The sequence below is a fragment of the Puma concolor genome, chromosome B1 (genome assembly GCF_028749965.1).
Source record: "Puma concolor isolate L17-30 chromosome B1, mPumCon1.1.hap2, whole genome shotgun sequence".
In the NCBI taxonomy this organism is placed as follows: Eukaryota; Metazoa; Chordata; class Mammalia; order Carnivora; family Felidae; genus Puma; species Puma concolor.
In genome coordinates, this window is record NC_141670.1 from 194,524,271 (window position 1) to 194,537,446 (window position 13,176).

General features: G+C 42.8%; 1 long non-coding RNA gene across 1 annotated transcript in view; it reads left to right on the plus strand.

Annotated features, from left to right (window-relative positions):
* Positions 1-13,176, plus strand: part of LOC147582088 (uncharacterized) — a 63,676-nt gene that overhangs the window by 42,437 nt on the left and 8,063 nt on the right. Inside the window, exon 3 of the long non-coding RNA XR_015250562.1 lies at positions 6,449-6,540. This is a non-coding gene — a long non-coding RNA (uncharacterized LOC147582088). The remainder of the gene's footprint in view (positions 1-6,448; positions 6,541-13,176) is intronic.

Here is a 13,176-nt window from a genome sequence, read left to right on the forward strand (position 1 = left end):
CTGCTCTGTTAAATCTATTTCTAGGTGCTAGGTGGTCTTTTTTTTTTTTTTTTTTTTTTTTAAAGATACTATGTTACTGACAGGTTCTGCATGAAATATATGTTTACCAGATACTCTTCTTTGGCTAAAAATCTGCCAATTTTTCCTTGTGCGTGTGTAAAAACAGAACGTAACTGTTTATCTTCAGAGGGAAACTAACCTGACTTTATCTGTAACTTAATTACCATGAAGTCCCACGTGTGGTCTGCAGAGCTGCATAAATTAATAACGCTGTAATTGTGGAGTTCACATACCAGGGATCCTTACTGCCCTCTCTAGAGAGCCAGGCTAGCAAACAGGCTTTGCATTCACATGTATTCTCTGAGCGGACTTTTTTTTTTTCCCCTCCCTGAACATTTCCACCCCTTCCCTGCCCCCCCTTTTTTTATGTCCCTTTTACTCTCCTTGGAAGCAGTCTGTGGCATGCTTATAGCCACTGCCTCTCCTCTGGGTGGCTATTGAAATATCCCCCTAATATTTCTCCATTATAATGCGAGCCGTCAATAGCACAATGCCTTGTTGGCCTGCCTTTCCAGGACAAAGTACAGAGCGATTCCATTACTCTGGCGTCCATCAGGACAATAAGCCACAAATCTTTTTCAGTGCAGCTCCAGACGTGGCTGCCTTTGGGCTGGAAGGCAGGGAGAGGCAGGAATGTTTCCCCAGCGTGGAGAGAAATCAAACGCATGTATTCTGGTTTCTTCTGCATGTGCTCTTTGGAATGAGTCACCGTGTACTTTTAACGAGATTGGAAGGAGGGAAAAGTTTTCTTTGGTGAAATGATTCAGTCAGAGAGATTGCAGGAGTCCACTGGGGACAAGATTCCAATATGTGCTTAATTTTCTTTGGAGGATTTGCTAATGATTGGTGGGAGCCCCAGTTCCTATTTATTACTTACTTTTCTTAATAATGAAAAAGAGACCATATGCTGGGTGTGCAGCTTGCTGATAAACTCACTTAGAGCAATGACTGGCAAGTGTGTGTATTTTGTACGCTGTGCTATTAAGGGGGGAAATCCTAAACTCTATTAAGAAATTTGCCGCCTTTGAAGCTGGTACCACTTGGCCTTCAAGGTTTATGCTAATATCAGCTAAACATGTGAGGCGTTAAGTGTTTTATTTTTTAGAAGAATTTTGAACATTTCTTACCTCACTAGGAACATCAGAATAAATTCCAGATGGATTAAAGAGTTAAATATTTAAAAACCTTAACTGTTAGAAAATCTGGAAGAAAATAGATGTGAATATTTATCAAGCCTCCTAAGGGGGAGAGTTTTCTAAGCTTAGAATTGATGGAATAAATCACTAAGGATGTGATTGATAGATGTGACTACATAAAAATTTAAAACTTTTATACATCAAAAAAAAAAATCACCAAGATTAAAAAGCAATCAACAAAACTAGAGATGATGCTGTAGGAAGTTTGACAAAGGGTAACTTCTTGTAATAAATGTAAAACTCATATAAATTCAATAACACAAATACCAGGACCCCAGGAAATACACGGAGAAAGGATATAAATAGGCAAAACACAAATATCAAGTATGTTTTTTTAAAACTTCCCTGAGTAACCAAATAAATGCAAATGAAAACAATAGTGAGGGCTTATTTTCCCCTTTCAAAAATTCCCCATCCAAACAGCTGGTGTTTAAAACAAAATAATGGTCCCTAATGTTGATAAGGTGTAGTAAAATAATCACTTTCATTCATTGATTAAGAGAAAGTTAACAGATAACAACTAGCTTTAAAAAAAATCCCTTAAAATAAAAATTTATATTGCAAATAATTGGTGGGCTGACTTTATGTGACGAGACTTCAGAGTGGTTTAAAAAATGTCTGTTTTTCAATTTTTTTCCTACTTTAAATTTTTTTTAATGTTTATTTATTTTTTGAGAAAGAGAGAGAGAGTGTGGGAGCGAGCATGAGTGGGGGAAGGGCAGAGACAGAGGGAGACACAGAATCCGAAGCAGGCTCCAGGCTCTGAGCTGTCAGCACAGAGCCCCATGTGGGGCTCGAACCCATGAACTGCAAGATCATGACCTGAGCCGAAGTCAGGCACTTAACTGACTGAGCCACCCAGGTGCCCCTACATTTTATAGAACATCATCATATATTGCTTTTACTCTAAAGGAAGTCATAGTCTCATCAACTTCAGCTCTGTGATGCCATGGAACCCTCAACCAGCTTTTTTTTTTTTTTTTTTTTTTGTGAATGCCAGTTCTAATGCAGTTATATCATTTTTTCTTTCTTAGAATCAAAGCTCTAGATCCTTCTATGCATTGTACTATAACCCTCCTTTCTTGCCATCACTATGGACAGTCTTTGCTGACAATAGTCATACCCAAGAAAGAAAGAACATAAAGAGCCTTATGTTAGTTTAGATCAACTTGTGCTGCCAAATATATAGGAGGAAACTGGGTTTTAGAGATGATTGAATTTTGAAATCAAGGGTAAGAAATTGTGTGTAAGAAGGGTAGTCAGTTTTTTTGTTTCATTTTGTTTTAATAGTGAAGGCAATAGGTAGTCATTGAGAGATTCTGTTCAAGGAAGTGATACCATCTTATTGGGTGGTAGAAAAAATTTTGTGCCACCTTTGTAGAGGGTGAATTAGGGGAAGGAGCCAAAAGTTTCTTTGATTTTCCCTGAACCCTCCTCCTGACCCTATTGCTGTCTTTGAACCTCCTTTTGACAGTTTTTACTCTTTTTATCACCATCTGGAGCTCTCCTTCCTGATCTGTACCTTGCTCTCTTTGTAGGCACATTGGTCCTCCTTCCCAGGGGAGTGAGTTTCCATTCATCTTAAGTCCCATTTGCCCCAGAGACTTCCCCTGCGTGCATTGAGAAGCCCCTGCCTTTCTTCCTCAGTGTCCACACTTCTTGTTCATACTGCCGGCCATCTGCCTGTGGCATTCAGAGCTTTAGTTTTCTCTAAGAGAAAGAAGAGGTCGTCCGCAGGTGAGGAAATGATGGCCCAGAGAGGGGTGTGAAAGAGCAAGTTGGCATCCAAGATGGTTCTAGAACCCAGCTGCTATGGATTTAATTCTTGTGTTCCTCCACAATCCGCACATTGAAGCCTAGTCCCCAGTGTGACATTATTTGGAACTAAGGGCCTTTGGGAACTAATTAGGTCATGCGGGCGGAGCCCTCATGAAAGAGATTAGTGCCCTTAAAAAAGTCAGAAGAGACATGGTTACTCTCTATGCCTTGTGAGGAAGATGACCATTTGCAAACCAGGAAGAGTTCTTACCAGAACCTGCCCATGCTGGCACACTGATTTCGGACTTCCAGCTTCTAGAACTGGTATAAATCCATGTCTGTTGTTTAAGTCCTGTGGTCTGCAGTATTTATCGTAGCAGCCTGAACTGACCAAAACACCAGGTCTCCTGGACCCTCCTTTGGAATCCTTTCCCCTGCCCTGCTGTTGGTGGGCTATGGCATTCTAAGAGTTTGGTGTGTATCTTGGCTATCTTTTCTTTTTGAGGGACAATTTGAAGGCAGAATTTGGTGGTTTCTTTTTTATATTATTCTTTACAATGCTTGACAAGATGCCGAAGAAATGATGATTTAGATTCTAGGTTAGCCTTTTATACTGGATCAGTATTTAAGAGCTAGAGTCACTATTTCATTCTTAACCAAAGATGTTTTTGATAGACAATAGTATGGTTATTGTTGTTTTGGGTTAATTATTTTACAACTTCCAATTGCATTTTACCAGCCGAAGAGAAGATGGCTGGCATAATAGGAACTGACCGCCGAGGAAATGCAACCTAGCTCTTTATTATTTTTCAAACTATGATCCTGAATCTTCCTTTCCTTTAACCATGCGAAGAAGACAGTAGGAAGAAAGCTTGTGTGATGCTTACAAAACAGCATATTACCTAAAGAGCATTATTTAAATAAGATATTCCCTTTTGCCAAGCGTTTTAATAAACATTCAGTGACTTGATGGAGATGTTAAAAAGAGGAAAGAGAAAAATACCAATCTATAAACAGATTTCAAACACTCTAAGCAGTATACTTCTTTCCCCCCACCTCCCCAACTATTTTATTCTCTTTTACCCCCTCAATTTTCCCTGGGCATTGAAAAAGGAATTACTCCCACAATACTTTGCAATGGATACATATGAGCTATTCTGAAGTATATTTCAGGTGGTCTATAAATAGCCCACTGGAGCAGCATGGTGCTGCTGCTGGGAGACAGGACAGGAAGGCAAAATCCAGAAATCAGCAAAGCCCGTCAGAATGTTTCAGGGGGAGAAGTTTGATCCATTTAGGCCTTGTGATCTTTCATGTTAGATCTGACTGTTGGGGTTTGCTGGTGTGGCTGTTGGGGCTCGCTGGATGCCTGACTTATGATCACAGATGGTTTCTCTGGATGTGGAAGACTGGATCTTAGTGCTGCCACATGACCTTGGGCATGTAAGCCACAGTTTCTTCACGTGGCAAACGTATACACTTGCATCAAAAGATTGTTCCAAAGTCTAAACCAGATGAAATGGAACTATATAGTGATACACCCAGCACATAGAAAGAAATTCTCAACAGATCTTGGCCTAATGAGGCCTCATACCTAGTGGGAAAGCGTGGTCTTTGGACTCAAGAGTCTTGGATGCAAATCCCGCTCCCTCTCATTTACTCAAGGGGTAAACCAGAGTAAGTTACTTAATATTTTTCTGGACTCAGTTTCCTCATCTATAAAATAATAGCAAGTTGATGACATAATGATGCTAAGGGTTCAACTTTATTTATTAAAGGAATGTTAAGTTCATAGTGTCAACTAAGTACTGTTCTGGGCTCTGGGGATAAAATAGTGTGTACAACTTATTCCTTGACCTTAAGGTGCTCAGATACTCACTCTGGGGGCAGATAATTGCAATATAGATATTGCAACAACTATAATTATATTATATATATATAATTATATAATTATATTATATTATATACATAATTATATAATTATATTAGAGTGTGATAAGCACCCTGTTGGGTAAGGACAAGATTCAAATGGGAACACCTATTGAGGAAACTAATCTAGAGTTTGGGAGTTATAGAGAGCTTTTTTTTTTTCTAATTTTTTTTTTTTAACGTTTATTTATTTTTGAGACAGAGAGAGACAGAGCATGAACGGGGGAGGGTCAGAGAGAGGGAGACACAGAATCTGAAACAGGCTCCAGGCTCTGAGCTGTCAGCACAGAGCCCGACGAGGGGCTCGAACTCAGGGACTGCAAGATCACGACCTGAGCCGAAGTCGGACGCTTAACCGACTGAGCCACCCAGGCGCCCCTAGAGAGCTTTTTAAAAGAAGTGGTGTCTCAGAACCTTCACTGAAAAAAAGAGTGAGCTGGTCGACATGTGCCTGGAAAGAGCTGATTATGCATAATCATTATCTAAAATATTTTATATTTCTCACTTCATCCTCACGGCGATCCTAAGAAGAAGGTCCTACTATTACCCCAATTTTACAGAAGAGGAAACTAAGGAGTAGACAGCCATGTACAGATTTACTCTAGAAGGCACTTTTTGGAGTCTTTGTAGAGTTCACCATATTCTCTTTCCTCTAGAAATGCCCTCTCTTCACTCCCTGTGCACACAGAGGTGTCTCTAGCAATGCGTCTCCACCATCTATACCCATTCTGATCCACAGTCTATTAGACCAAAGATGAATCTGACCAAAGGTTGGCCACATACATTACCTTACGATTCTATGATGCTAATACTATTATTATGCTTAATAAGATAAGTGAGGCAATATACATATTAGCTTGAAACATAACCTCAAAAAAGTAATGTATTTAAAATATGTGCAATAGCTGGCACATAATAGATAAAATGAAAGCCAGTTCTTTTTTGCTCATATCCTTTGTTCAGTAGAGTCACAAATGACATGCTGACCTCAGTCTAACACCAATATGCTCAACATGCTAGGGTCATGTTTTTCCTCACTCATGCTTCCCATTCAGATTTAAGCTCTTCACATTCCAAAATATCTCCCCCCCAAAGCAATTCCTCCTTTATTCAATAAGCCACTCACATGGAACTAGTTGATTAAATAATAGCTTCTAGAATTTTCCATGGATGGCAATGGAAGTTCCAGATGACCATCTCTTGTCTATTTCTGTGTACAGTTAGAGAAGAGTGAGAAGGAAAATTTATTTTACCAAGAAAATAATAACTTGGTAATGCAAATTCAAAAAAGCCCTAAATTATACTTGAACTAAATTAATCTATATGAATTAGACAGATAGTTAAATTGTTTCCTTTGTATGAATTTCATTATAGTCACCCTAAACATCCTGCTATGTGGGGTGTCAAGTGGTTCATGAATAAAGCCGAAATGCCAAAATTAATAGCACAGCTGTGTGTACAGCAGAATCTGAGCTTTAACTTCTTTATGATTTTCCTTCTTACAGATGAATATTGTCACACATATTTTACATTTGAGCAAAGGATTTGAGGAAGATGAACCTTCAGACATACAGCAAGTGGTGCAGTAGGTGCCAAGGTAAGATTAGCACAGGTGGGAGAACGTTATCAGCTTCCAGATTGAATGGAGACCATCTTTCCTTCACAGCCTGCTCAGCCCCACTGCTCTGAGCATGCTCTGTTGTATCCTGTTATTGGCAAAGCTGCATGTGAACTTCAAGCTCCAACAGGCAGCCATGGAGCTAGAGACCGCATGGCTCCATGCAGTGTCTAGATTCTTTGACAGTACAAAGACATCTGGGTTAGTCCACACGAGGGTATCAAAACCCCGCCCCAAATGAAGGCCTCAGTGGGCCTGATACAGTGAAAGTCCCTGAGTGGACTTTCAATCCCTGGGAGCTGTGTACAAAGCCCATAGTATCATTTCTTCCAGGCCTATGTCCTTGTAGCTTCCTCAGAACAATAATACAATGTCTTTCCCCTACGGGGTGCGGGAGCTGGCATAAGGCTTCTATCACTTTGGTTTTTAAGATTAAAGCTCTCTACAGCACCCACATATCCAGATTAATAGAACAGCCAATACCCCCTCCTTTACTACCCTGAATTATCCAAGAATTTTAGGGTTAACATAGTTCAAAAGATCCCATCCTGCCCCAAAATGGTTTTTGAAGGGGAAACTTGGCAATCTCATAAACCCATCCTCAGCCCCTGTTTTCTCTTCTCATTGCTTTTGTAGCTGTCATGTAGCCTTGATCTTGAAAACAGAAGACTATGCCCAGTTATGTGCCCTCTAGGGGTCATACTTTTCTTCCTGAATCTCCTGTGCCGCTCTGGGCATCAGGCCATTTCATCCGGTGATAGGGCATCTCCAGGAGGAAAGGGGAATCTCTCCCCAAAATGCTGTCTCTGGGCTCCCGAGTTCCCAGCAGTGTAACAGAATGTGGACAAGATGCTCCAGCAGTGAGTGGGAAAGGACCTTTCAGCCACCTCAGAGTTGCATCAGCCAAGGATTCTCTGAGTCAGCACTGGCCTGGACTCTGACATTATAACTCTCGATTGTCTCCAATCTGACACCAGCCCATCCCCAGGATGGCTGTGTAAGACACTGGTTCTGGAGCCCGTGACCTCAGGGGCCCTGACACTATTCCCCTTCTACCTTCACACTTCTGCCTTGGAAGCAATGCCTTGAAGTCCTTCCTCCTCTCTTTCCAAGCCTCCATCCGTTTCCTGTCACAGAAGGAATGACAACTGCTTTCAAGAGTCCAACACTGTTCAGTCACATGCCAATAGCGATGGAAAGAATGATCCCGAACATAGTGGTCCATGCATACAGTAGGTTTTCTTAGTGTAATTTTATAGATGAGGACACTGAGGCTTAGAGAGGCTAACTGACTTGCTCAAGGACACACAGCTGAGCCAGAGATAGATCCCAGGTCTGTCTGATTCCCAACTAATGAATCTATAGGTATGAGCATTATTTTGGGAATCATCAGCTGGAACAGAAAGGATGGGAAGGAATGCATTTGGGTGCACAGGTTGTGATACTAGTGACTCCATCAGGGACGACCCAGAACCCAGGCAAAAATCCATCCAGAACAATTTATGGAACTGCATTTTCTAGGAACCCTCTGTCTGTCTGGGTCCTTCTATTTACTTCCTCCCTTGGTTCCCTTCCTGTCACGCATAAGGCCAAGATAACAGGTCCCTGTGATACATTAGATGGGGTCTCTGTCCTTGTAGATGCTGCCACTGATTTGACCCTGAGGGGCAGAAATGGGAACTTCCTGGGGTCCAGAGCTTAGTAGGTACCAGCCCGTTATAGTCTCTTAATTACTGTTTTTTACATGGATGTTCACTAGACATGTTCAACATGACACCTGCTATTCACCACTACCTTTGAAGGCTATCAGTCCCACCCACAACAGGTCACTCTGACATAGTTCCTTAAATAAAGAGTTGCTACTTACTAGATTGATAGTAAATATTTGACTTGAAGGCAGCCAATTCGTAGGCTGGCCACTGAGCCATAATGAAGATTGGCCTGAAAAGTAAGGGCAATGGTAATCAGCTAGAATAGCCAGATTTTCTCCTTTTGGAATGTCACTCAGAAAATACAGAAAGCAAGCCAGTTTGTCAGAGAACAAGAAGACATAAATAGAAGGAGAGAACAAACGGAAAAATCCCAGCGTTGGTGATGCCTTGAATTGAAGACAACAAACTGGCTTCTTTTGTGATCCAGCCTCTTTTGTTGACTGTGCGTCCTGACAATAAATGTTTATTTTTTGAGACAGCTTAAAAGAGTCTCTGTTTCTAACAAACCCCAAAGAACTCTTTCTGAGGTGGGTAAGAGACAGTTCTGTTTTGGGGGTGCTGGCTTCTCACTAACACATAATTTACTGCTCCTACCTTGGCCTCGCCTGACTCTGTGCTTGGTTCTGGGTCAGGTTGGTATATTTTCTTTCCAGATCCCCTTGTGCTGTTCTTGGCCTCTTCCCAAGGTAGGGCAGGTAGCTCCATGGCCTCCTTCAGCATGGAGGCCTGCCAGGTCCTAACGTGGGGGCACCACGCTCCAGGGATGGATGCTGCATCACTGGACAGTGGAGAATGTTAATAAGAGCCACCTCCTACTACCTGCTCCGTCATGGTTTTCTCTTTACAACGCTTCCTCTGACAGCCTGAGTTTGTTTCTTCCTCTGGGGCTGCTGCTCTGGAAGCCACCTATCTGTCTCAGGTCTGGGGCCCTCTTGTTTGTTTGGGTTTCTCTCTGGGTCTCACCTGGCTTCCAGTTTCCTGTGTCATCCTTTGGTCCATCCAAGATCTCCCTGGGGAGGCCAGCCACATCAGCAAAAACAAAATGAAGTGAGCAGGGAGACTGACCCCCTAAAACTGCATGATGAAGGGATTTGCAAGCCTTGTGCATTTTGGAAGATTCCATTCCTAGAGACTGGCGTAACTCTCTGGTTAATTTAAAACCAAAGTAGGGGGTGAAGACTATTTTCTAGAGCATTCTGTTCTTCATGGATGAGGAAACTGAGGATCATAAAAGCCAAACCCCTTGCCTAAAGTCACACAGGAGGGTAGTTTCAGATCCTCTAAAGAACCCTGAAATCCTGACCCCTGCTGCATTGCCTCACTATCACAGACCTTTCCTGACGTGTTTTATTGAAGGTGTAAGCCACAAAAAGAATCAGTTTAGTAAGGTTGTTAAGGAGGGAGGAAGGAGAGGTGTGTTTGTACAAACTGTGTGCCACATGTGTTATTGATACTTCCTCATGTAATCACCCCATGATATGCTTATTATTGTGCCCACTTAATAAAAAATAAAACTGAGGCTCAGGGAGGTTGGGTAATGACAACGATCACGGCTATCACTTACTGAGCACCTGCTATATGCTAGTTCCCAGTGACGTGCAGATACCACTCAACCCTGCTCACAACAGCCCTTTCAGGTAAATACTATCACTAAGTGAATTCCCTAAGGACACACAGCTTGGATTTGAATCAGGTCCTATCACCCTGACAGCTGCCTTTGAGCTGAAGCAGATGTTCTTAGAGAAAATCAAACTTTTATGTAAAAATGTGTGGGAAACTTTACTGAACTAGCATCAAGTATGCAAACATGTTAACTGCATTTGTATCTTAGGAAAACAAACAAAAATCTCTGATAGGTGGATTGGCAAGGTTTATTTCATGTTTGTTTCCCTGGTCCAGTTAGCTGGTAGGGTTTAGCAAGTGTTATTGAACGGATAAATGAATGAATATCAGGTATTTCTATTGCACTGTCATGAACTGAGTTTGTGACTTTGAGCAATGACTTGGTTTCTCTGAGCCTTTACTTCCTACTTGCAAAATGCATGGGAGAAAAAGAAAGAGGCATGAAGTCCTAACCAGTCAGCTTAACTTCTGTGCTGAATTTTTGGGAGGGCCTTGAACCACCACCTTGGGGCTTTCAGAGTGCTGGGGGAAGAGTGCAAGGTCTGAGCCCACTCTTTCAGAGTAATATTCCCTTTACACCAGGTCTTGTCAGGAATCACTCCTTAGGAGTCAAGCTGGTCTTAACTAGGTGGGACCATGATCTTTATTCCCTGGTAATTGGCCTACAAATATGTTATGGCACATTGCAAAACGAACTTTGTAGTTGGAGTTAAAGTTGCTAATCAGCTGATCCTAAAATTGAAAGATTGTTCTGGATTATTCAAGTGGCCCAGATATAGTCCCATGGGTCTTTATAGTCAGAGGAATAAAATGAAACAGTTAGAACTTGTAAAAGATAAGGAGGCAGAAGAGATAGAAAGGATACACCTTGATGAGGACCACACCCACTGTTGCTGGCTTTCAAGATGGAAGAAGGGGCCATGGGCCAAGGTATACAGGCAGTCTCTAGAAGTTGTGAGCAGCTCCTGGAAGGTAGCCAGCAGGGAAATGGAAAGCTCAGGTCTACAACTGCACAGAACTAAATTCTGCCAATAACTGAATATCCTAAGATACAGATTCTCCCTTGGCCTCCAGAAGGGAATACAGGTCAGCAAGATGACCAAATGGGACATCCCTCACAGCTATCTTACCCTTAACAAGAGCAATTTGGCCTCCACCTGTGGGGGGCCAGCCCCGGTGCCAGGCTGAGACCGGGTCGAGCAATGTTCCCTGTTGATTCAAGCCAACCCGGTGGTTCCCCCTCCCATTCCCCCACTTTCAAGGGCATACGAAAGCCTTGTCAAGGCCGAGAAAGTTAATTCCTGAAGCCTGTGGTCTGCAGGTGTTGGCAGTAATGCTGCCTCCCTTTTTCTACACCGAGTCAGACACAAACATGGGAACTGTGTTTTGCTAGCAATCTATCAACAAGGTCTTGTGACCTGTTCACAAGGTTCACAAGGTATACAGAACTAAATGTTTTGGCTGGCAGTGATCATGTGAAACCTGTTTATTCTTAGAATGACCTGATCCATAAGAGTCTTGTATTATAAAAGATTGTGTACAGCAACAATAAAGCCATCATTTGGGCCATCAGCCCAGGGGACCCTCCTGTTCCCAAACTTTCTCTTCTCTCTTTTTTTCTTGCATTTCCCTACCCTGAGGACCCTGACCTCGGTGTTTGTCGCGCTGGTCGCGACAAGTGGCACCCGAACAGGGACCTGAGACAACAAGGAGGAAAGTGAAAGCGGACCGTGCGGCGTCTAATTCAGGTAGGGGAACTGTGCCGGCAGCACAGACGATGGGAGTAAAACTATGGGACAGAAACAGTCTATGGAACAGGGATATTTTGTAACTGCCTTGCAGGCTCTTATGAAGGAGAAGGGAATTAAGGTTTCTCAGTCAGCCCTTAGGGAATTTTTTGACATAGTGCATGATTATTGCCCATGGTTTCCAGATGGGGGTACAGTTGATTTAAAAGATTGGCAGTGAGTTGGTCAGGAACTTAAGAATCAAATGAAGATTCATGGAGCTACGGTTCCAGGGACCTGGTGGTCTACTTGGACCTGTATTAAAAAGGTCCTTGATCCGGGAGGTTGCTGCAAAATTTGAGAGCAATTAATGCTGTCATGAAGCCCATGGGGGCTTTGCAACCTGGCCTCCCTTCCCCATCGGCCATTCCTTTACAATATCAATTACTAGTTTTGGACTTAAAAGATTGTTTTTTTTTACCATTCCGTTGGCCCCTGGCGACGGAGAACATTTTGCATTCCCCTACCCTCAGGACCCTGACCTCGGTGTTTGTTGCGCCGGTCGCGACACCACCTATGGACAAAAGTGCCTTTGTGGGAGGTTTGGGATTCAGGTAAGAGACGGTGAAACTCTGGTGCAGTCCAAGACCGAGAAGAGCCACTTTGGGAAGGCAGGCCTGCACCCAGGTGGCTAACTCACTGATTATGGTCTGGGCTGCAGATCCAGAAATAGCTTCATACCCCTGAGGACATAGCTACAGCCCTATTTGGCTTTGGTTCTGTCATCAGCACCATTTGTCAAGGGAAAAGTCATGCCACGCATTGGGTGATAGGCATATAGACCTCAGTCTCAGCTGTGGACTCTCAAGTGACCCATAAACCAGTTGTAGCCCCTCTTGGTCACAGTCTGGGAATCCCTGAAGGTATGCCTGCTAAACTTGGTCAGGATATGGATTCTGAAAGGGTCCTATAACTGAACTCCCACCCATCCCAGTCACAGTTCATGAATAGTCCTGCTGGCACAGAGACCCTGCAGGTGACACTCCTATCTGCACCCCCAGAGATGCTGAAGAGGCCCTCTACTTGACTCCAATCCCCTTGGAGCTGCAGGATATGAGCAGGACTAGCACTAGTCCTGAAGGCCCTGAAAAGACCCTAAACTTGACTCTAGCCCTTTTTGCCACGGTCAGGGACAAGTCCGGTCCACTCAGGGGACCTGGCAAGAGACATGGCCATCCATTCTGCCAGATGAGATGAAAGCAGTAATCAAAACCCTTCCAACAAAGAAAAGCCCAGGACCAGATGGTTTCATGGGTGAATTCCACCAACCACTTAAAGAAGAATTAATGCCAACCCTTCTTAAACTCTTCCAAAAAATTGAAGAAACACTTCCAAATTCATTTTACAAGGCCAGTTCACCCTAATATGAAGTCAGATAAGGACACGACAAGAAAAGGAAACTACAGGCCAATGTTCCTGGTGAATACAGAGGCCAAAATTCTCAGCACGATACCAGAAAACTGAATTCAATAACGCATTAAAAGGACCATACA